The 22769-nt window shown below is 34.1% G+C and overlaps 1 protein-coding gene across 3 annotated transcripts in view; it reads right to left on the reverse strand.

The window, feature by feature from the left end:
- The window catches only part of LOC105340222 (parathyroid hormone/parathyroid hormone-related peptide receptor), a 77685-nt gene that overhangs the window by 43570 nt on the left and 11346 nt on the right, over positions 1–22769 (reverse strand). Inside the window, exon 1 of one of the 3 annotated variants that reach the window (XM_034453088.2) lies at positions 5070–5925. The exons of the other annotated variants lie outside the window; for them this stretch is intronic. The gene's annotated coding sequence lies outside the window, so the exon portion shown is untranslated. Of the gene's footprint in view, positions 1–5069; positions 5926–22769 lie in introns of those variants that run through there. 3 annotated transcript variants of the gene reach the window in all.

The raw sequence follows: 22769 nt of genomic DNA on the forward strand, positions 1-22769 counted from the left end.
ACCAAAAGAGCATGAATTAAAATTAAGCGAAAGTATGCGTGACCCGAATATATTGTCAGAGGACATAAAAAAAACTCCAAACAGATAGAGCATGTAATGATACATGTAAAGATCAAGTTATCTGATGGGAAAGGCAAGATAAGGTGTTGGTTAATGAACTCGTCTGAAATTAATTAAAGCACTGCCCATTAAAGACAAAGTTGGACAAGAAAACAAACAACTTTTTCTCCAATTTTTTGTAAATGTCATTAGGGTCGTTAGGGTTACAGCGACTGTGAGGTCAATCGTTGATCTGCTCAACACAATCAATCTCAAATTCAACAAAAAATGTAAATAATCACATATTGGAAAACTTAACTTAAAATTCAACTTCTTATACATTTTCAATTAAATTCAACATCAAGTAATTCGATGTTTCATTAAAATGGTTTTCCTCTCTTTGAATTGCATCATACCGTTTTCTACCATTAATTCATGTAACACCGTCTTGCCATAATGACCACTCATATACATAATTAGTAGTAAAGTAGGCTTTTACTGAAGCAGAAAGTTGCCGTAATTGACCAGATGGATCTGTAAGTATAGACTAGCAGAGAGATTTCCATTAATATGTAGCGGGAATTGTTTCTGGCAGAAAGCAGATCGTTAATGCAATAATTTTATGGCTTTTTTAAGCAAAGTTGTTATTCAGTAGTTGCTATCGGTAACAATTAAGGGTTAAACGCGGAAATGTCTTTTTACATTAATTTAACAGTTAACGCGGACATGTACACGTGTGCGTGTTGTTTGAGCTCATTACAGCTGGAACTCAGAAATCAGGGGGTGTGGTATTTGATTATTTTCCTTGACTTTTTGACTTTTTAAGCATGGAGTAGGCAGATGTTGACTTTTTAAACCCGGACTTATATAGACACATGTACTATGTCTGTGAAAAAACAAGTGTTCACTAGCAACGGCTCTTTGTAGTAATTGAACATCATGAAGACATCATACACTGTTTACAGAGGGATGAAATCGTGCATGTTATGGGCGCAAAACGAACATTGAAATGATAACACGGATGAAATCGTGTATGCCATGTTGTGAGCAAAAACCGACAGTAAAATACTAACACAAAGACGGAATCGTGTTATGACACAGCACGTTCAACGTAGTGAGCAAAAATCACATACTGTACAGTAAATGTTGGCCCCGGGCGGGCTTAAGCGATCTTGTATCGAAAACTATCAACTTCCGGTTCAGCGCCACCTATATGATTATACAGTTGGCGCCCGGTAAATTTCTATCGCGACGAAATTATCAGACACTGCGTTACGGTATATAGTGAATGTCGTTGATTTTATCTTCGTTTTATTCTGCGGTTAAAAGTTAAAATACATTCGAAAATGAAGAGTTTTTGTCAAACAAACATTTCAATCACCTTACTCTAGTAGTAAAATTAAAACAAAATTTTTCTTAAACAAGAGGCCCATGGGGCCACATCGCTCACCTGAGCCACAATGGGTGTTCAAAAGATATTGTGCCGTATGGTCCCTCGGTAAAATAACAAAAAATAAATATTGTAAAGTATTCGAATTTTACACTTATTTTTGCATACACGTAATCTTTGACATTGTACCTTCATGAAATCCTATTTTTTACCAGAATAAGAAAATCCTACGCAAGATATAAAACTAAACATTTGGTAGGAGTACACTGTTAAGTTGTTAACTTCCAATTCGCTTTATTTTCGTTCTGCCCCCCCCCCCCCCCCCCCCCCCACACTTTGTAAATCAATCAAAATATATGAAAACATATAGATACATTTTTATCATCAACTACTTACTAGTTATTGTATTTTTTTAAAAAAAATATAATAGTTATTGTTTTTTATTTTAAAAATCCTACATGTATAGATGTGAAGAAGAAAATTGTACCTCAATGTGCTCAATTCCTCAAATTAAAAACATTCAAAAAATTTATTTGTCTTCTCCATTATAATTAAATAAGTGTTATTTACTTCGCGTACAAACCAGGATAATTTTCCGCTGTGATATTTTCTTAGGAATAGCGATAATTACTTTATCCCCGCAACAGAAATGTGTCAGAACTATGGAAACTGTTTTAAAGATGTCGTTTTTATTTACCCGTGTCTGAAAAACTATCGAAATTGATGTAGATTTCACATTATTTATTGTATCAAGAAGGGGCCCCAGAGAGTAAGTATATACAGAATATCATTCTTTATTTTGTTTGTACAAGTACTTAACATACTCTAATTCATATAGAATTTCTAATATTCTACCAAAATTTCAGCGTCAATCGTAGAATTATAAGCAAGATACAGAGCTCACAGTTCGCCTAGGTTTGAGTCATATTTTGTTGACATGCGTTTATTACATTCAGCTTAAGATTTTTAACTTGGTATTTCCTATTCAGCATTTAAAATGGAAAAAAAGAATGGCCTAAGATTTTCAATTCTTTTATTCACTCAAGACCAGTTCACTTGTATTTGTGGTTCAAAATCAGTTTATACAAATGTACACAAACACAGTCAAGGATCACATGTACAGTAGGAGTAATAATGACGAAAAAAGGTTAAGTTTACAATACAATAAGTTGTTAAAGTTGGTTTCTGGAAGAACAGACTTTGAAAATTTTCTTAATAAATGTTGACAATTTTTTTTACTTTTTTAATCTTTAGTTTTTAAGATCTGTGTACAAACATATAATTGTGAGCAAATCTCTGTATCTTGCATATAATTCGAAGATTAACACTCAAATATGGTTAGTAAATAGAAATTGTAAACAATTAAACACAAGAAACATGCACTATAACAAATAAAGAACACAATTTATTTTTTGGAAATGAATCATATATATATACATGGATATACCTACATATTTCCGACAGCGATATCAAACTCTATTAAAACTGAATAAACTCGAGAAAATGCCGAGCATCTCAACAAAAGCTATTGAATTAATCCACCATTACGAAAAGACAATGCCGAATTATCGATAGAAGTACCTTTTTGATACATCAGATTTTGCTTAATTTGCGCAGGTAAACAGTTAACTGTTTGATTTACCGAAGTCTCTGTTTGATTTGATACGTAAAAATCACGAAATACAGACGATAGTTCCCAGGTTACAAAGCATAAATAATGAAAACGAAACGAAAATCAGAACAAGCTAACACCAACGTCATGTGTGAAAACTGTCAACGCATTGAAATATTTAGCCTCAATTTACTTCACAAAATCGGCACCAATATATTTTGCATGTTTCAAAAATTTCCCTTCATTCGCGAACTGTTGCACAACAAGCAAATTCATCATAGTCAGATCGACCATTTTTCGTATAATGTCATGGCTGCTTTAAACAAAGAACCTCTTTTTAGAAGTATGGAATACGAGTCTTGGTAAAATGGGTATGCAAACCCGGGCCGTGGCAAAATAAAAGCCGGGGCAGATCGGCAATCGTCAATTCCAAATACGCATTATTTTGCAGCAATATTTACAGCAAATATAAATATACTGGTCCATCAAATATCCTGAAATTTTAATGAGATTGGCAGATAAATAACTGCCAATCTTTTGTTTTGCCCAGGCCAAGTCTTGTCTACCCATTTTACCGGATGCCGATCCCGATGCTATTAAACTGATTGAAACACGCCTTTCCTTTATTATTATTTTCGTAATAACTCAGATTTAAACAGAATTAGACCTTAATTTTTGCAATTTATATTTTCCTTCCCATAAGGATAATTTATGCTAAACTACGTTGAATTGGAATCAGTAGTTCTTGAGAAGAAGATTTTTAAAAATGCACCCCCCTTTTTCTACAGTTTCAAGGTTTTCTCCGCTTTGAATACAGATCGGACTTTTATTTCTGCAATTTATATTCGCCCTCCCATAAGGATGCTTTGTGCCAAATTTGGTTGAAATTGGATAAGCGGTTCTAGAGAAGAAGTTCAAAATGTAAAAAGTTTACAGACGGACGGACAGACGGACGGACGACGGAAAAAAGGTGATCAGAAAAGCTCACTTGAGCTTTCAGCTCAGGTGAGCTAAAAAAGAAACAAAACGTCGATAATTTGCAGATGAAAAAGAGTTCTTTTAACAAGTTTTGACATCCTCAATATGATAGGTGACCGGGTTTCATTAAGAAAAAAACCCCTATTGTTTCAACGCTGTTTTGTGTCTGTAATTTTTTACTAAGAACCTGTCAGTTTATTTTCAGATGTTTTGTCTGTGCGACATTCTGGGAATGTTATGCCTGCTTGCGTGTTGATTTTAAAAGTTGCTTTAATGCATTTAGGGCCAAAATGTGAGGATGGTTTTACTCGACAGTTCAAAGGGACGTTACTCCGGTAAGAACATTAGCACACCATTCAATTGATCCTTTTTTCTTTTGTTTGGTGATGCCAAGAATCTATCGATGACACTTTTGCCCTCGCGCCACAAATATTGAATGGACTACAAATAGAAAGCAATTACACTTGTAACATCAACCTTTTAATAACCGACTTCTTGTCGCTATCAATGAGTGAGGACACTAGTTTTCCTAATGAATGTCTCTGTCATGTTCCTCGAATCATCAATATAAAGCTATGTTTACAGCCTTTTTTCCAAATATATATATTTTTTAATATTAAAGCATATCCCTCTTCAAACTGATTTAAATTTTACTTCGATATTTATTTGAACCTACGAAGTGAGCAAACTTTTATAGAACCGGTTAATGTAAAATTAAAAATACTGAGATCTAGATAATCCAAAAATATTCAGGTACATTGACCGCAAGATGACACAGACCACATGTTACCTTTAAATTGTTTTATTAAATATTTGTCAACAGCTGACTGTTTCGATAGAAGATGAACAATATAGTTAGACAAGTGTCAGGGCGCAGATTGCATCCGTTTATAACTCAGATTCTAACCCCCCTGCCGCCCCCACCCCCCACCCCCCAAAAATACGAAAAAATCAACGTAGAAGACCTCGATAACTGAAGGATTTTACAACCTATTTTAGCCAAGAAAATCAATCGGCTTAGAATATATTTGGTAACATAGAAATTCTTACCGTGAGGTTTTGCCTATCTCCTGGTTAGCTTAAAAAATCCTGTAAAATCTTAAAATCCGGTTTGAAAATAAAATTTCCAGAAGGAGAACTGCTCGTCCAAATTCAACTTCTCTTTGATATATTATTATCCAAAGTTGAAATGGAATCTCTATTCGAATTCCTCAATGTATTTCTTAGAAATTAAACTTTAATGGGTTTATATATCCGTCACAGTGCTGGAAGTGTTCGAAAGGGACGCGGCCCAAACGATCGAGAAACGATATTTCTGATTACGTGATCCTTTATAATAACCTACAGCACAAACTAATGTACAATGATTATCAAAGGTGTTTCCTCGCGGAGTCATTGACGAACTAAAATGTACTAAGATTTCCTAGTGTTTTGTATTTCACAAGAGGACTATTAAGACAGCATTAAATCAATGCTTTACTATACACCCAAGTTTAATACGCCTTTTTTCTGTCAATGAACTGGATATTGAAATGCACAGAGAGGTATAAAAGTGTCACGCACACTTCACTGGTTCTAAGACGGCAACAAAGGGGAAATGTTATCCAGATTTTGAGAGAAAATACGACCTTAGCATCTCTGAACACAACTCTTCATTGATCAAAATTGAAGAATGTGTTCCACTGACTTCATTTACGTATCTTTCTTTAAAAAAAGATCAGTGTTGCTCAGATTCAATACTTCTTTTGATACATTTGATAATCTATCCTCCGATGCATGATTTATGTATCAATTCATCATTTAAGGAGTCTGGGTTGGGATAAAGGAAGCTTATTCATGTACAAGACTCTTGGTATATATAAGCTTGCTCCCTTAAAATGTACTTCAAACTAATATAGTTCAAAATCAATGTAAAACGTCGATAGCTCATAAATTACAGAAATACAGAATTGATCCTCCGTTTGAAATAAATGTTCATTTCGAATTCCCCAAAACAAAAAAAACAAAAAACTTCAGAAATCACTGACGGTCCATGCCACTTCCATCGGTTTCACAACTAAACGCAACATCCACAAATCTTATCGTATTAACCGAGTTGTTGTGTGCCGATGTAGTCATAAGCCACTGTTCGAGATAAGCTACATAGATAATATGCGATTTAATGAACCGATTCTGTTTGCGATTCAAGATTATTTCCTTGAAAAAATATCGGTTTTGAACTTTTGTTACTTTACTCGTTGATCTATCCTATCTCAGCGAAATTCGAGCACAAAACAGATTGATTGCAAAATGGGGATAGAATATCGAAATACGTAAACTGTTTATTGCGTTTGTTTACTAAATGAGGAATAAAATAATTTGTTTATATTGCTATTGTTCACTTCAATAAAACTAGATTTGATTGCATAGCCTTACTACCTAACGCATGCGCATACCAACATCTTTAAGTATCCATCGCGACAGGACGAGAAACTATAGTGATATTGGTTTTAATTTTCGCAATGTCATACTTTTTGATAACCTATTTACCCTCGTTAAAGCAATATTAGTCTGAGGTTAGGTCCATTGATCGCGAAACTAGTCAGAGACAAGCCTGACTTTGCAAGTACAAATTGTAATAGGTATACTCTAGTACATATACTCACACAGAGAGTCTCCGATATCTCGTCACAATAAGCTTCACAAAGATGCCACGTTTTTTTCTTTAAAAGCTACTCACTTTTCAATTTGTATTTTGCGATTCAAAGTGCTTCGATCAAGACTTGCACACGACTTTTGAATGTACAATCATTGCCACACGAATCCTTTATAAATGTGCCCCACCAGTCATTTATCAATTTATATAAGACGAGTCCAAAAAAAATCATTTTTGAAATATACTCACGGATGATGGAAAAATCCTTTATCTATAAATAGATTTTATTACGATGGTGTAATCAACATTTACCAGAAATACAAAGTATCGAAAATAAAATGATCTTAGAAAAGCATTACTCTTATGCACTGAATACTTTAGAATATTATCTATATTGTAATTGACAAGTAATAAAGAAAATAGTTCATTGTCAAATCTAAGTTTTATTATTAATAATTATAGCCACGCATTACCACATTGTGCTTAAAGGATATTTTACGACTTTCTGGTAAAATAGGATTGTCTCTCCAACAAATCATCGAATGATTAATCTCGTCTCGGTGTGTATACCGTGGAATGTTTACGTGTAACAGAGAAGTGGTAACAATAAATACATAGATAACCTCGCTGTTGAAGAGATGGTGAACTACGTGTATTATGTTTTCGTTGGTTTCATTTATTTTGTGTTTGTATCGGTCCCTCTGATTGGCCTCTGTCCAGTCACTGCTTATCTTGACTCGGGTTTTCACAGATACTAAATTTTGTAACATATTATACCTTTTTAGCAGAAATGATAAAACTCAAGGGCGAGCAACCCATAAAATTATTTGATGAGTTTCTTTTATTGAAACGAAGACTAGTAACTACACAATATTTTTTTTTATCGATAACATTGGTCGTTCATGAATCAAAGTTCAATACTTTGATGGGATGCGGATTTAGATGATTGATATTTTGATGCTGAATTTTTACAATTTCTCTAAGACAAGGACATCTTTAACATTGCATGTTAACAATATAGTTTATAATGGCGGAGGAGTTTATTTTATGCCATAGACTGTCGTAAAGTGTGTTATCCTCCAGAGTGTTATACTACACAATACATTATTTCCTGATTCATATAAAGTTATTATTATAGATGTAAATTGATTGTCTGGAAGCAAAGGTCAACATCATGGTATTTTAGATATTAAACAAAATAAAATGTATAGATTAGATTAAGAGAGCTGGATGCACAATCGCAACTTCTCGGGACTTTCCGGCAGGCTCGGAAAAACTCGAATGTATTTACATTACCGGATGTTAGAATTTTATACAAAATGGAGTCGCTTCCCATTAAAATAAGTATCGGCTAGACAGCCTTATAAGTCGCTTCTGTGTTTTATTTTAGGGTATGTCATTTACGTTGATGAAGTCTAGCTTATATGTACATCTCAGCAGATCGTAAAATGTGTTGTGACTATTTATATCAAGTTTTTTAAAAGGGGGTTGTCATGGACGCCTTGGTAATTCATTCGAGGTGTTATTCCGAGTCTGCCGGAAAGGCCCGAGAAGTTGCGATTGCTGGATGCATTGTCGACGTCATTTTTAGGCTATATGTATCTCCTTTAGAAGAAGAGCTAATAGATGTATATAAAGATATATTTGCATTTCCATTGTTCTTTCCCACTGTAAGCCCATACGGAGGAGCTGCAATTATTTATCTATATTTGCATTTCCAATGTTCTTTCCCACTGTAAGTCCCTACGGAGGAGCTGCAAATATTTCTCTATAATCGCAATTGCTCTGTCTGTATACTATGACGTCATAAAGGTGTAACGTTATATACTTTCCATGACGTTATAGATTAAACCACTATACGATACATCATGTCTTTTTCTCCAACTCCATTAAAATTGACGTATTTAATATCAAAACATGTTGATATTTTAAAGGAATTACTGTTATAACATATCATTTATTCTGTTAACAAATCTATGTGAATTAAAAAGATACATTACAAAGTCTGAATGTTTACTTTTGATGTAATAGCTAAATGTCAAATTCTAGGCTAATACAGGGTATTTGCGAGTGGTAAAATGCAAATATAAGTAATAAACAACGATTATTTAGTGAACATGGCGTTATGAATAGCAACTGCTCTGCTGGCATATTTTCCATGATGCGCTAGCGCGCATCATGGAATATGCCAACAGAGCAATTGCTATTCATAACGCCATGTTCACTAAATAACGTTGTTTATTTCTTAAATAATCGCAATTGCTCTGTCAGTATACTATGACGTCATAAAGGTGTAACGTTATATATACTTTTCCATGACGTTATAGATTTAAACCACTATACGATACATCATGTGTTTTTCTCCAACTCCATAAAATTGATGTATTTAATTAAAACATGTTTTTGATAACATTTTAAAGGAATTACTGTTATAACATATCATTGATTCTGTTAACAAATCTATGTGAATTAAAAAGATACATTACAGTCTGAATGTTTACTTTTGAAGTAATAGCTAAATGTCAAGGTCTAATACAGGGTATTTGCGAGTGGTAAAATGCAAATATAAGTAATAAACAACGATTATTTAGTGAACATGGCGCGCATCATGGAATATGCCAACAGAGCAATTGCTATTCATAACGCCATGTTCACTAAATAACGTTGTTTATTTCTTAAATGAAAAAAATGTTTAAATATAAAATATTTGGATTTTTCCTTTGCCTAATAATAGTTTATGGTAAAAAATATCATATATTGAAGTTTAAGGCAGATCTAAGGGTTCACATAATGATTTTTTTGATTTTTTTAAAAACTCAATATTTAAGAAATAAACAACGTTATTTAGTGAACATGCCAACAGAGCAATTGCTATTCATAACGCCATGTTCACTAAATAACGTTGTTTATTTCTTAAATAACTGCAGCGGTGTGTGCATACAAATTGAGTAACGCGCGTTAGCGCGTTATGAAAATTTGTATGCACACACCGCTGCAGTTATGAGAGTGTATACTTCAAAAAATCATGATTTAATGCTTATATTTACATTTTTTTTAACTTCTTGCCTTGTCTGCAAATGTGATTAATACCTTAAAATCCCTTTCTTATCCTAAGGGTAAGTTAATATTAATGGAAGAGCCACAGTAACAGCCACAAGCGTGAACTTTGATTTTCGCTTGTGACGTTGCAGCTTACAGCGTTCAACGTTTGTGACGTCATTATAAAACTCGTCAATTTGACCTTTGACTACTTGTTGCATTTAGAGGCATTTGAAGATCACATAATTTAATGGAAAAACACAGTAGAATGTAAATATAATGCATTTACATGTATAATATATATACTACCGTATATATACTAGACTATAAGTATTGAGTGTCTAAACGTTTGTTGCTTTTTTCAGATTTATTTTAAAGATGTTGCCGTTGACCCGCGTGTACGTCGCGCTTATAAGTCGGACACCTACTTTCTATTAAATTTTCTATCCCCAAAATCAACTAACAGGCGAGTATTTACGGTAGCTATTAATTTATCATATTCCTCAATAATAAAGGAAAAAAGATGTTGGCAAAGTGAGGTGTTTTATTACACGTTATTGGGGACTTGTTTTTTTTATGTCGAATCCTGGTTATTTAAACATAACAAAAAACCAATAGAGATTGTAAGATATGACAAAATTGTTGTTTTCATGAGGCGAAAAGCCGATTTAAATGTAACAAAATCAATTTACCTGAAGATTATTATGGTTCTTTTCCTTAAGGACAGGAAAAAGAATATAAGAAAACGCAATATTGGACTTTTATTCCACAACTAATTGCACTTGATAGTTTCCTGTTCAGAAAATTGTTTCTACTTGTCTTATTACTTGCCTGGGTCAGCAAAAGAAGCAGATAACAAATTGAAGGTCGTTTTCTCCGTATCAATGAATAGATAATGGGGGAAACGTTGTAGTCGGTGAATTATCAGACTCTTGTTTTGTGAAAATCCTACGCGCTCATAAAAAATCGGCTGGCAAAGTTCAACCTTGGTTTACGAATTTCTTCGGTATCACGCTGTTAATTCTTAGGTACCGATAAAGTAATCTGAGTTTATGTATCAGAATCACATTTATATTTTAACTTTCACATACAATGTTCAATTTTACAGTTATGTTTACAGAAAATGTTCATTATCAAACGCGCAATATTGTTACGATCAATATACATATGTATTACAATAGTCTGTTACAATAGTCTGCTACAATAGTCTGTTACAATAGCCCCACCCTCCATGGCTGTGATTCCAATAAGCTTTTAGTAAGATTGTATTTGATATTTAAAACAAATAAGAAGAGCGGTCTATAGTTTCTGTACAACGTATAAAATATTTCTACTTACGCTGAATATATACTATATTTTTTTGTAAAATTAGATTAAGTAAAATAATTTTCCGCGTTATTGACCATTACACTGATTAAGAAGGAAATCCTTAGAAGGGAGAAAATAACCGATTTATGTTTAATGTTTACGCGCCCCCCCCTCTCTCTCTCTCTCTCTCTCTCTCTCTCTCTCTCTCTCATAAATTAGATTATCTAATTAGAATATTTGATTTAGTAATGCCATAAATAAATATCCCTAGCGTCAGGAATCGGTTCTGTAATTTAGTATACGTAACCGGCTTCCTTTCCCAGATTGCATAAATCTAATCATATTTTGTTGATATTAAGTTTTACCAGTCTCTCGGCGCCAACGATATTTAAGGAAAGAAAAGGTTCCATTCATAGCATTTAAACAAGCGTTTCTTCACGGTGAATAGATCTTTAACATCAAGATAAAATCAATGCCGATCTATCAGCTAATTGATTTGTTTACGAGAACGAAAGGGAACCAAATCCACGTACAAATTGATTAATTCCTTCAAACCGGATATCTCTGTGAGCAGCGCTCGTCAAATTTGACGCATTCCTTCAAGATTAAAAAAAAAACCTCACAAGACAAAAACAAAACGCTGCATCATTTGTTTTATCTGCAATGTTCTAAAGAAAAGTTGGCAAGTAGTATAGTATTTATCACAGAATACACGGCTTAATTAGCACTGATATAAATAATGTTTGTATTTCCGATATGACACAATTATATGTTCAATTGTCAGATTATTTTTCATGTCACGTAAAGAATTACTTCAAGTTAATACTCATAAAGTCTTGTGACTTTACCCTCTATGATGTTACCAAAATGTGTTTGAATCTGTAGTCCCCAAAACTCTGAATGCCGGACAACAATCATACAATTCATTTGAATTGATTCGAAAATTACAACATGCAAGTTCGCTGCGATTGACCAGAGAGGTCCATTTCTGCCAAATCGTGACTTACACCATATTTTTTTCACCAACAGGTAATTTAAAATGTACAAGGATGAATGGGGAAAATACTGCGTAAATATGTATAAAATTATGGAAATTGTTTTATTGCAAATTCATTCATGTCTGTTTATAATTATTAATACCTGTACCAGTTAATGTATTGACATTTTTTGGCAATTTATGATATAAATGCGGATACATTTAGAAATCAGTAAGTATGAGAGCCTCTGTCATTGCATACAACCATGTACCTATGCCACTACGGGTTAGAAAAGTCTATGAATAACAGAATTTAAGATGTAAATTAAAAGAACATCAGCCGTGCAATCGACGAATACGTGCTAACACTTTATTCTGATTTGGTTATCCCGAATTTTGAATGCATGTTCAGTCAGTGCATGCACAAATTCTAAAAAAAAAAATACCCAGAAAAATCGTTAAAAGCAATTTGAGATCTTTATGCAAATGTCTTAGTGTTCTCATTTGTTTTTGTTTTTTAAATCATATCAATCGATCTATCATTTAGATTATGCAGTAAACGATAAATCAGGACAATAAATTTGTCCATTTTAGTACTGGAGTCATACTATATATAGTTTAAAAGATATGAATATGGTTATCATAGAACATCTACCTTCTAGTATTTCGTCTAGACAGATTCCAACAACCAGCAATTTACGAAACAAAAAATCATCAAACAGAAAAAAAATTGTAAACCGTCTATCATTACAAAACTAACGGGGGAAAAGAGCCTTCCAGCTGGGACCTAATGGTCAAAACCAGGTCATTTGAACTAGCAAACTTCGAGGAGTCGAGATATATCTCTGCGAGGGAGATAAAATAGTTGAGCTAGCATTACCATCACATCAAACACGGGAAGATGAGGCGGTGAGTTTTGATAACTAACGTTATAGCGAACTGAATGTTCCAGGGCCCGGGTGAATCTGTCAGTGATTTCTTATAACTCATCAGGTGTCAGCCAGGCTTCTATCGTGTTTATATACATATTTTGACAAGAAATGCGATCAGCCAAACGTACGTGTTTAGAAACTTGACCCTGCTTAAATGAGCTGATAAAATACCTCTCTTTCTCTATCACACCATCTATCTGTTTTTGCTCCTTCATCATTTAAACTCTCTCTCTCTCTCTCTCTCTCTCTCTCTCTCTCCGTTTAAAAATATTTCAGTTAATCACATTTAGAATAAAAAAAATAAATGGAGAGCTGATATTGAATAAAAATAAACGGCCTTGCTTTTAGTTTTTTCCACAGGTTGCTGAAAATTATATTTCTTATCTCAAAATTTTAGCATATGCATTTTATGGCGATAAGGGGTATCTCCTTCAATTATAAAGCCAGCGTGAGACTGAAGCAGAGTGCTTCCAACTCCGCGGGATTCCAATATCAAATGGAAATTAATTTCAGAGAGCAAGGAAAACTTTCCAGGTGATTTCTTTCGCTGGCTTATTCAAACAGTTACCTCCATTACAAGTCCTTCAAGCGCCTGTGTTACGTAATTAGCGTTTTCAATGCGGTATCAGGCGTGTGTGTTAGGCCGTTCCAATCGAACACGCGTGAAGGGTTGAAATAACAACTTTAGAGGGTTTTTTATCAAGTCGTACAAACAGATCATTGGGGTTATCCAAAGTTTTTCCCCCAGTTTTTAGTTCATTTATAGACTGACTGACTGCCCTCCGTAACAAATACACGGTGCATACATATCCAAATATAATGGAGACTGTGGTGGATTGTCAAACAGTAGGGAGACATTAAGATGGTGAAGGGAACGGATGGGGGAGGGGGGTATTGATTTAGACAGGAAGCAATAGTTTTGTCATATTTGGAATATTGAATTTATACTAGATGTATACAATTGTCATATTGTAAATTTTCTATTTGCTCCCACCTAGTAAATTCAATATTTACAATATGACAATTGGAGGATTGCTCGCCATGCGTGTCTATTAATTTGACAGACAATACTTAATGAATATAAGTAACGTACATGTGAACTGATTATTACTGAATTTAAAAAAAAATGCAATAGGGAAAATTATGATATTTACGCTAATTAAAAAAAATATATTCTCTATGGCTATAGAACGTTAATTGTTTTTATAAAATTGAGTTCTTCGGAACCGAATATGTGCATGAAAAAATTGTCTTGTATTAAGTTTTATTCCCAAAAATCTAATTGGTTGTGGGGACAGATCCTTGTTCTCGACTATTTATTGTTCGTTCAATATATAGCGATGCTGAGTATCGGAGAAAGCACGCGATACGAAGACTTTCGCCGTAAAGGGGAAAAATAATGCAATAAATTTAAGTTTTAAATAAATTCGCAACAGATAAGGGCTACAAATGTACCCAACCAACCCCCCCCCCCCCCCCCACGACCACGGGCAATTTCGAAGGTTTTTTTTTTTTCAAATGAATGAATCATTTTTTGCAATTTTATTTCAATTTTAATGTAAATGTAAGTCGAAAAGGTCCGATGATCTATACCCCCATGGGGAGGGGTGGGTGGGGGGTGTCGTGTGATTCAGTCCCATAGTCCCAAATACTCTTATATTTGGTCCGTCTGGAGTATATTTAAAATTCTTGCTATGACGCCTGAAAATCATGCCTCAAAGGATGTAACACAAACAAATCGGGAACTGTCGAAGATCAGTTCACGCAAACTTTAATCAAGAGTTTAACTGGCTGTTTGTAATCAAATTAACTCCGAAATCAGACGCGATAAAACAAAGAAAAAAAAACAATCTCTTCCAAGTCAGTCAGATAATCAAAAACGTCCTCGACACAAGCTGATATTTACAGATCTAATTCCAGCCATATTGAAATTCTATGACGCAATATCCTTCATTATTTAGATTCTGACAACAATTGGATGCTATATATCAGGGAATAATCAGCATCGACCCTCTAATGCAATTGGTAATTGTACTGTTGGAACGATGCACATAAAATGAGTTAAAAGTTTAATATTGGCGGTTGTTGGTCGTGGCACTTTCAAGGCTATAGTTATCTCTTTTGAGAAGAGCTCTGTATTTTAATATATCGAAAATGCTGATTTTTAAAAAAAACTAAAAATTTGGATTTTTACTTCATTAAATTGTATTCGAGTTTATGGTCAATATCATCATACGACATATGTCAAAGTTTAAGGAAGATTGTTAACCACCCAGCTTCCTTATATGCACAGTATAAAGCATATCAAATCAAATCAAATAACCCATGGAATACATTGAAAAAAAGATCATCGAAATTAATCAAATCAATAGATATACTTGCTTGATATCCTGTATATTTTGTTTTGTTGTTATACATTAAACGTTGATCAAAATAGAGTTGTTTCGATCAGAGGTTATCGTTTAGTCATTGCCTGATTTTCTCTCTCTCTCTCTCTCTCTCTCTCTCTCCTCTCTCTCTCTCCTCTCTCTCTCTCTCTCTCTCTCTCTCTCTCTCTCTCTCTCTCTCTCTCTCTCTCTCTCTCTCATATATAAACGGTAGTCAACAATGATGCAACATTTATGCATAATTGGAGTATACTGAATCGTTTGTGAACATTATTATCATACTCCTAATGCATGTCTTCTACTTTTACTTTATAGATTATTTTTCTTATGATATTTTCGTAATACTAGAGCTATTATCGTCAAGGTTGATGAAAGGTTTTTTTGGAACGTTTTCAGAAACATGCAAAATTAAACAAGATAATTATATCAAAGCTATGCACTTTACAAGAAAAACATTGTTTGGGAAAATTCAGACAACATTTCTAACATGCATTCATGAGGCAGTAAACCAACAATAAACGTCAGTGGGACCCGTCTGATAGTAGACATATTCCTACTATAGCGCACGAGGAGTGTAAACGAGAGAAAAAAACCTTGGCCAAGAACAATAGTGATAAATACTAGGCTACAGTTACCACTATAGCATCCCACCGTCATCAACTTTCATCAAAACAATACCAAGCTTCAAGCTTGAGTTGACTTCAGATTTATGCACGTTTTTTTTCTTGAATCATTTGAGTTGAGGACTAAGTTGAGTGATCTGAAAATTTGTTTTTTTTTACGGGGTTGTTTTATTTATACAATACTGTTTACATAAAAAAATATCTGTCCCCGTTTTATTTTCGCTCCTTGTAGTCAGCTGGCTAATTAAGACAAGGTGCGTGAATTTCAAATGTCTAAAAATAACTCTCATCTTAATTATAATTCCGAGTCCTGTGATACAGTAGACTGGGAATATATCTGTTCTACAGATCACCTCGGCTTATCTAGGTCTACCATCTTATCTCTATACAACAATTAGTCTAGCTTGATACAGGCTCTCGGTATAGAACACGTGTTCGAAGTGATGATAAGTGTTGTCCGGCGGTGCAGTGATAGAAGTGGCCGAGCGAGGTCATGTTGAATTAACCCAGCTACTTTCCAAAATATTGAATCATGCGCCAAAGATAGTGTCTTCTGTTTGAAATAGATATAAGACAGCTTGTGGTAAGAACCAAAACATCACCGTGTCAAATAAGATGTTCAAGCAATGTATAAAGCTCTCGCCGTACTGTAAGATGGCTCAATTAACTACTGGTTTATCCAAGTCAGTAATATCAGACAGCTACATTGTAATATAAAACAGCTACAGTGTAATATTAGACAGCTACATTGTAATATTCGACAGCTACAGTGTAATATTAGACAGCTACAGTGTAATATTAGACAGCTTCAGTGTAATATCAGACAGCTACAGTGTAATATAAGACAGCTACAGTGTAATATTAGGCAACTAGTGTGTAAAGTTAGACAACTAGTATGTATTATTAGACAACTAGTGTGTATTATTAGACAGCTTCAGTGTAATATTAGACAGCTACAGTGTAATATTAGACAGCTACAGTGTAATATCAGACAGCTACAGTGTAATATTAGACAGCTTCAGTGTAATATCAGACAGCTACAGTGTAATATTAGACAGCTTCAGTGTAATATTAGACAGCTTCAGTGTAATATTAAGCAACTAGTGTGTAAAGTTAAACAACTAGTGTGTATTATTAGACAGCTACAGTGTAATATTAGACAACCAGTGTGTAATATTAGACAGCTACAGTGTAATATTAGACAGCTTCAGTGTAATATCAGTAATATTCGTGTCTTAATAATATCAGGCAGTCATTGGTGAATTTGCAGAGTGCAAAAAAGAAATAAGGAATAACGTCAGAGTAACGTTTTAACTATGTTTACTATTAAGGCCCACGTGGAAATCTGCATGTACCCGGTTTGTCTCGTGCATCTAGTAATAAAGCTAACAAGGTGTCACGCACCCCTGTGGCCATCGACCACTCACAATCAATTACCTCCAATTAGGATTGCATTTGGAAATTCATGACACGATGAATGAAGACAGACCATAGAAAACAAGCTGAATGTCTTATTCAGGGTAAAAAGAGATTTTAATCCTTGTTTCAGGCATGTTAAAAAACAATCACGGAACACCGATTTAAATTCGGTTAGAAACATGAAGAACCTTCTATATTATGTTCTTATTACGTAACCCAAAAGGGAGTGATTTCATAGCTATCCATTAAAAAAGTCTTTCTGTTCTGTTTGGTTTTTTTTTACTTCTAACCTCCCCCAGGGAGACGTAAATCTCGCGAACGTGAACTCAATGACATAAACAAAAGTGAAAGTACGCGGCTGACCCCATGTAATAAAGCTAGCAAAATTTATGCAGTGTTATTTTACCATTCACGGTGCATGTTTGTACTTTGTGTTTTTGACAGAAGAGGGATTAACTGTGACGGAGTCCAAACGCTTTGAAAGGTGTTCCGCCTCTTCCAGAACTGGCTGGGATCTAAATATCCGGCGGTGGGTGTTTACAACAAATTTTTCTTACGTTTCGTAAAAATGATTCCAGATCCAGAAGTTGGTTATTTTAGGAATCAGGAAGTTAAGGGCATCAGCCAAGAAAGGAAAAACAAAACATGAAGAGAACAAACCGACAGGCTAATGATGGTTGATTGTCCTGTCAGACAACGAGATATACACCAGCTATTACTGCTAATGCAATCGATACACCATTGCATAACAAGTCAGATACGTAACGCAAGAATCGCACACACATACATCATTTCAACTTGTTGGTTAAAGCAATATATTTCCATTTTTCTGTGTCTTTGCCTGTGATAACACTATGTATCGATTTTGTCCTATATAACTCATAAAGCCAAATTGAGGCGCCAGCGGGGTTTGCTTATTTATATTTAAATATCTAATCGTAAGATGGTTTAAAATTATATAAATATAAGCCCTTCGGGCTTTATTGGATTTGATCACGCCCCGACCAAAATTATCACCTCATAATACTCAAAGAATGATTCCTTATTCCTTATATAAAATCGCACAATATAGATATGTCCTCAATAACATAATTATGTAGTACCTATTACAGTCACTTCTATTGCAACTCATTGATTTAAATGATTAACACTTTGATTAAAAGTGTACATAAGACTTGGAGGAATTAAAGCTTTGAACTTTGGGAAGAGGAATTGGAACCGCGTCATAGCTTAAAAATTTGACAAAATATTGGTAACTTGCAATACATAAAAAACAGAATAGTATTCTCACCATTGACATTTGATAACAGGTCTGATAAGTGGGAAAGATTACAAGAAATAAAATTACATATTATAGAGCTGTAAACACAATTTCCGATATACTTAAAAAGAATGTGTTCATTCCCACCGCCTGCAATAATAAATCTAAAGCAATCCGGAAGTAATTTAAAAAGTAATTGTTTCGAAAACTTAGCCCCGGCTTTAGTGTCGCAGTTTGATAGCATGTTGGACATAAAACAAAAGATTCCAAAGATATTTATTTCTATAGGCTCCAAAACAGGATGTTCTTTTTGGTTTGTACCTTTGCTAATTCCAATCGATACTGCTTTATTTCTGCTAAAACAAACTCTCTAAATCTTACTTTATTAGCCGCATAACTTTCTCTAAGGAGTCATTATCAGGGAAAGCGATAAATCTTCCTATCCAGCAGTTTAGATCCTTGATCTCAATTAATCTAATTAATCTACTAACGAGGGCATATCGTGAACGGTACAGAAACTCGCAACAAAAATGCCACATTTCAGGATTTGAGTGACAAACAGATTTTGGCGTTTTCTGTCGTTGAATCGTAGATAAAAGTCAATCTTGTAAATTTTGATTTATTTCACTGCCATTTATATCTAACAATAAATATACATTTAACAAATATAAGACGGCTAGATGGGCTGGGTCATTTTAAAAAGCCCTATATAAGAATATAGAAAGATACCTAAACTTGAAACGTAAAATATGCGATTTTTTCTTTAACAAACAATAGATTATAGCTAATCAAATCATATCTTAAAATGTTAGATAGATAGATGGTTAATTTGTTGACCAACTTTTAACTTTGCCCCATTTAAATGATTGAAATTGTTCAATATCCCTACATTATACATAGGATACATCAGGTTTTAGCATTGTAGTTCGGCAATACAGAAGCATTGTAACATTCTACGTTAGTGACATTATTGAAACATCGTTAGGCATTGTTTAAAATGAAACCGTCCTTTTGATTTTAAAAGCCCCGAATCTTATGAATTAATTAAATTTACAACAACAACCAAAAAAAAAACCTGTCAATTTTCATATTTTGGAAAAGAGCCATTAGTTTCAACTTCAATTATCAACAAGTATGTCTACAATAACTGTCTCCTTACGACAAATGTTAGTGTGAGCGCATGCTCAGAATCACAGAGCTTCCTTGATAACTCGAGTGCAACTAAGCCATCGCATATATAACGTATCTTTTATATTTGATTGAAAATACCTAATTACATGTATATGTACCCTTGTTGATTATTCAGTCTAATACTGCATAATACATGTACAATGTAACTTGTCTAGATTTACAAGTCGGCGCCGGTCAATAAACTCTCCCTTTTCGACCTGTAATTTGCAAGCATGTCTCATCCATTAGTAAAGGGATGACCAGACAATCGCTCATTTGTCAGTCATTGTCAATGGCACGTGTCTCGACTTCTTAAACCTGTTATCCGTATGAACGCCACTAAGTGATTGGCTTTGAAAGCCTGTTAGCTGTTTGAATTCATTCCCAATTCATTCGACCCCAGATCAACGAGCGACGCTAGACCGTCCAAAGCTATGCTGTTAACACCCCAACAATCACCATTACCAAAGTGAGCGATTTCCGGGATTTGTACTTCGATCCCAGCGAGATTGTTTCAACGCTAATCAAACTGCCATCTCTCTTGATCCCGATACAACCCAGCTGCCAATCAAGGAAGTGGAAGCCGGTTCGTTAACACCGAGAGAGTGGACGCTCTCAGTTGGGAATAATTAGTTCCGAGTTGTTGTATGTAAAACAATAACAAACTAGCGGTCAGACATCCGTATGTTCGTTGATTGGAGGCGAGAGCTGCATGACGTAATTAACTCTAATAGCCAGGCGAGAGTCTGGTAATTTACAGGCCTGAGGTAGACCGGTCCCTGTGTAATGGACCTAAGTGTAGATCTAGAAGAAAGGGCAGACTTTAAAAGATGGACACCTATCCCACCCAAAATCGATTTTTTAAATCATTTTTTTGAATGAAAATAACCATATTCAGCGATATATAACGAATTTACGGTTACTAGTATAGCACCGACATTTTTACATCCCACTGGCGAAAGCTTAACTGGTTTTTACACCTAATTATGTAGCAATGTATTTATTTTTCAAAAGCATTTGTTGACGACATTTTGACAATTAATGTTCCAATTTGGAACGTCATTTTAGAAATTATACATATAGTAAAATATGTGATACAGTGAAATCCACAATTTCCTTAATTAGAAGCAAAACAAACTCAGAGTAATCATTTCAATGAGGGTTTATCGACTAAATGTATGTGAGTAAACCCGTTTGCCTCTTAAAGTTTTCTTTTTACCTTAAAGCTTATGAAAGTTTTCGGTTTCCCTTTTGGTAAGTGCTCCCACCACCACCCCTGATTTATTCTAATTAGAATAGCTACAGCAGTCTTAAAAAGTCCGTCCATATCCAATATTCATTGCTAACTGTTCGATCTCTATATCTTTAAACTATTCTCAAGATGATTCAAATCAATTAAGCAATGAAAAAACCCAATAAATCCAGATTGAAATAGGAGCAGAACTGAAATTCCAAATAGTTTACGATCGATAAATAATGGATTGTTATTCAATTTATTATCAATATTTGTCAGTTTTGGGTGGGATTGATGACAACAGAAATGTCAGTTCGTTATTGGTTTAAAAGGCGGGTGTTATCTCGGCTTCAGATCGTATTTAGTCAAAACAAACAAGTTCATTGAAAAAAGGCGAAAACTCAACTAAATCTGTAGTGCCTTATCAATCGAACATAAAATTATAGCACATTAACCTATCTTCCAGAATCCCATTACCCGAGTTTATATTCACGGGCTGTCAAGGAATACCTTGATTGATATTATCTCTTGTTTTAATTAGCTCTGTTCTCAACATTTTATCATCTATTTCCTCTCAATTCATAATGGTAAAAGGAATATTATTATAAAGTCGGGGATACTATCACAAATACTTGATAAAACATACGTTTTCTCATCAAAATGATAAAATAATATTTTAAAAGACGCAACGCGACCTTTTTTTTTTAAATAAAGAAACGTCGATGGATTTCTTACACAATAAAAGTTTTAGTTGTTAATCTTCTCTAGCAAATTCTTTTTGTAGTCGAAAAGTGGGTTTTGGATTTCTACAGTACGATCAGTTGTGCCCCATTTCATTCAATTTGTTTCAAATATGAATGCATAGAAGCTTTGTCTGGGTGGTCAGCCCCGTATCTAGACTGTATTGCCCTCCTTGAGAAGAAGAGTTCCGTATGTAGATTTAAAAATATCATTCATTTTTCAAAGATACAGCTTTGAACTGGAATAAATGATGTTAATCGTAAGGGTTTTTCAAACAGAAGATTTCACCCGATGATTAAGTATGTGTTTATAGAGAAGTTAATTTATTTCCCTTAAGATTATGATCAAGAGTTGTTAATGTTGAGGGGTGGGGGGAATATTATTTTCATTTTTTATTTTCATTATTAAATACTTGGCAAGGAGATTTTGTTTTACAAATTTGATAGGCCGAATTGCAAAATCCGATAAACTTTTAAGAAATCAAAGTACTGAAGAACTGACGGGAGTTGATTTTGTCGATGTTTATTTATTTTGAAATCAATGATATGTTATTTTGCATGACAAGTACATGTAGTTTCTAATTTGAATTACGCACATTTTTATAATATGAATTTTTGGACTTTTTCGACAAGAATGTCGAGAAACGCCCATATGAATCATGTTAAAAAATATTTAAAGATAAAATTTATTCAATCAACCTATGTATCAGTAATAGAAATATTTCTCGAATATTGTATGGATCCAAGCAATATTGAACTCTAGTCTCGTTCAACAAAACGCTCGGCTGACACCGTAAATCTCCGACAAGGATTTACGGAGACAGCCGAGAACGAGACTATGTTGAACTCTGGCGTAGGAATACATACGACTACAAAAAATATTTAAATTGTTCGTACCATTTCAAATCTGACTATTTTCAAGGTATTTATAAATAAGTTTCCTTAAAAAACAATGCTTTAGCATACATTACATCGAATATATCAATTATTTTCCAGAACTAAGTCTTGTCAGCAGCAGTGATTTGT

The sequence above is a fragment of the Magallana gigas genome, chromosome 10 (genome assembly GCF_963853765.1).
Source record: "Magallana gigas chromosome 10, xbMagGiga1.1, whole genome shotgun sequence".
Classification (NCBI taxonomy): Eukaryota; Metazoa; Mollusca; class Bivalvia; order Ostreida; family Ostreidae; genus Magallana; species Magallana gigas.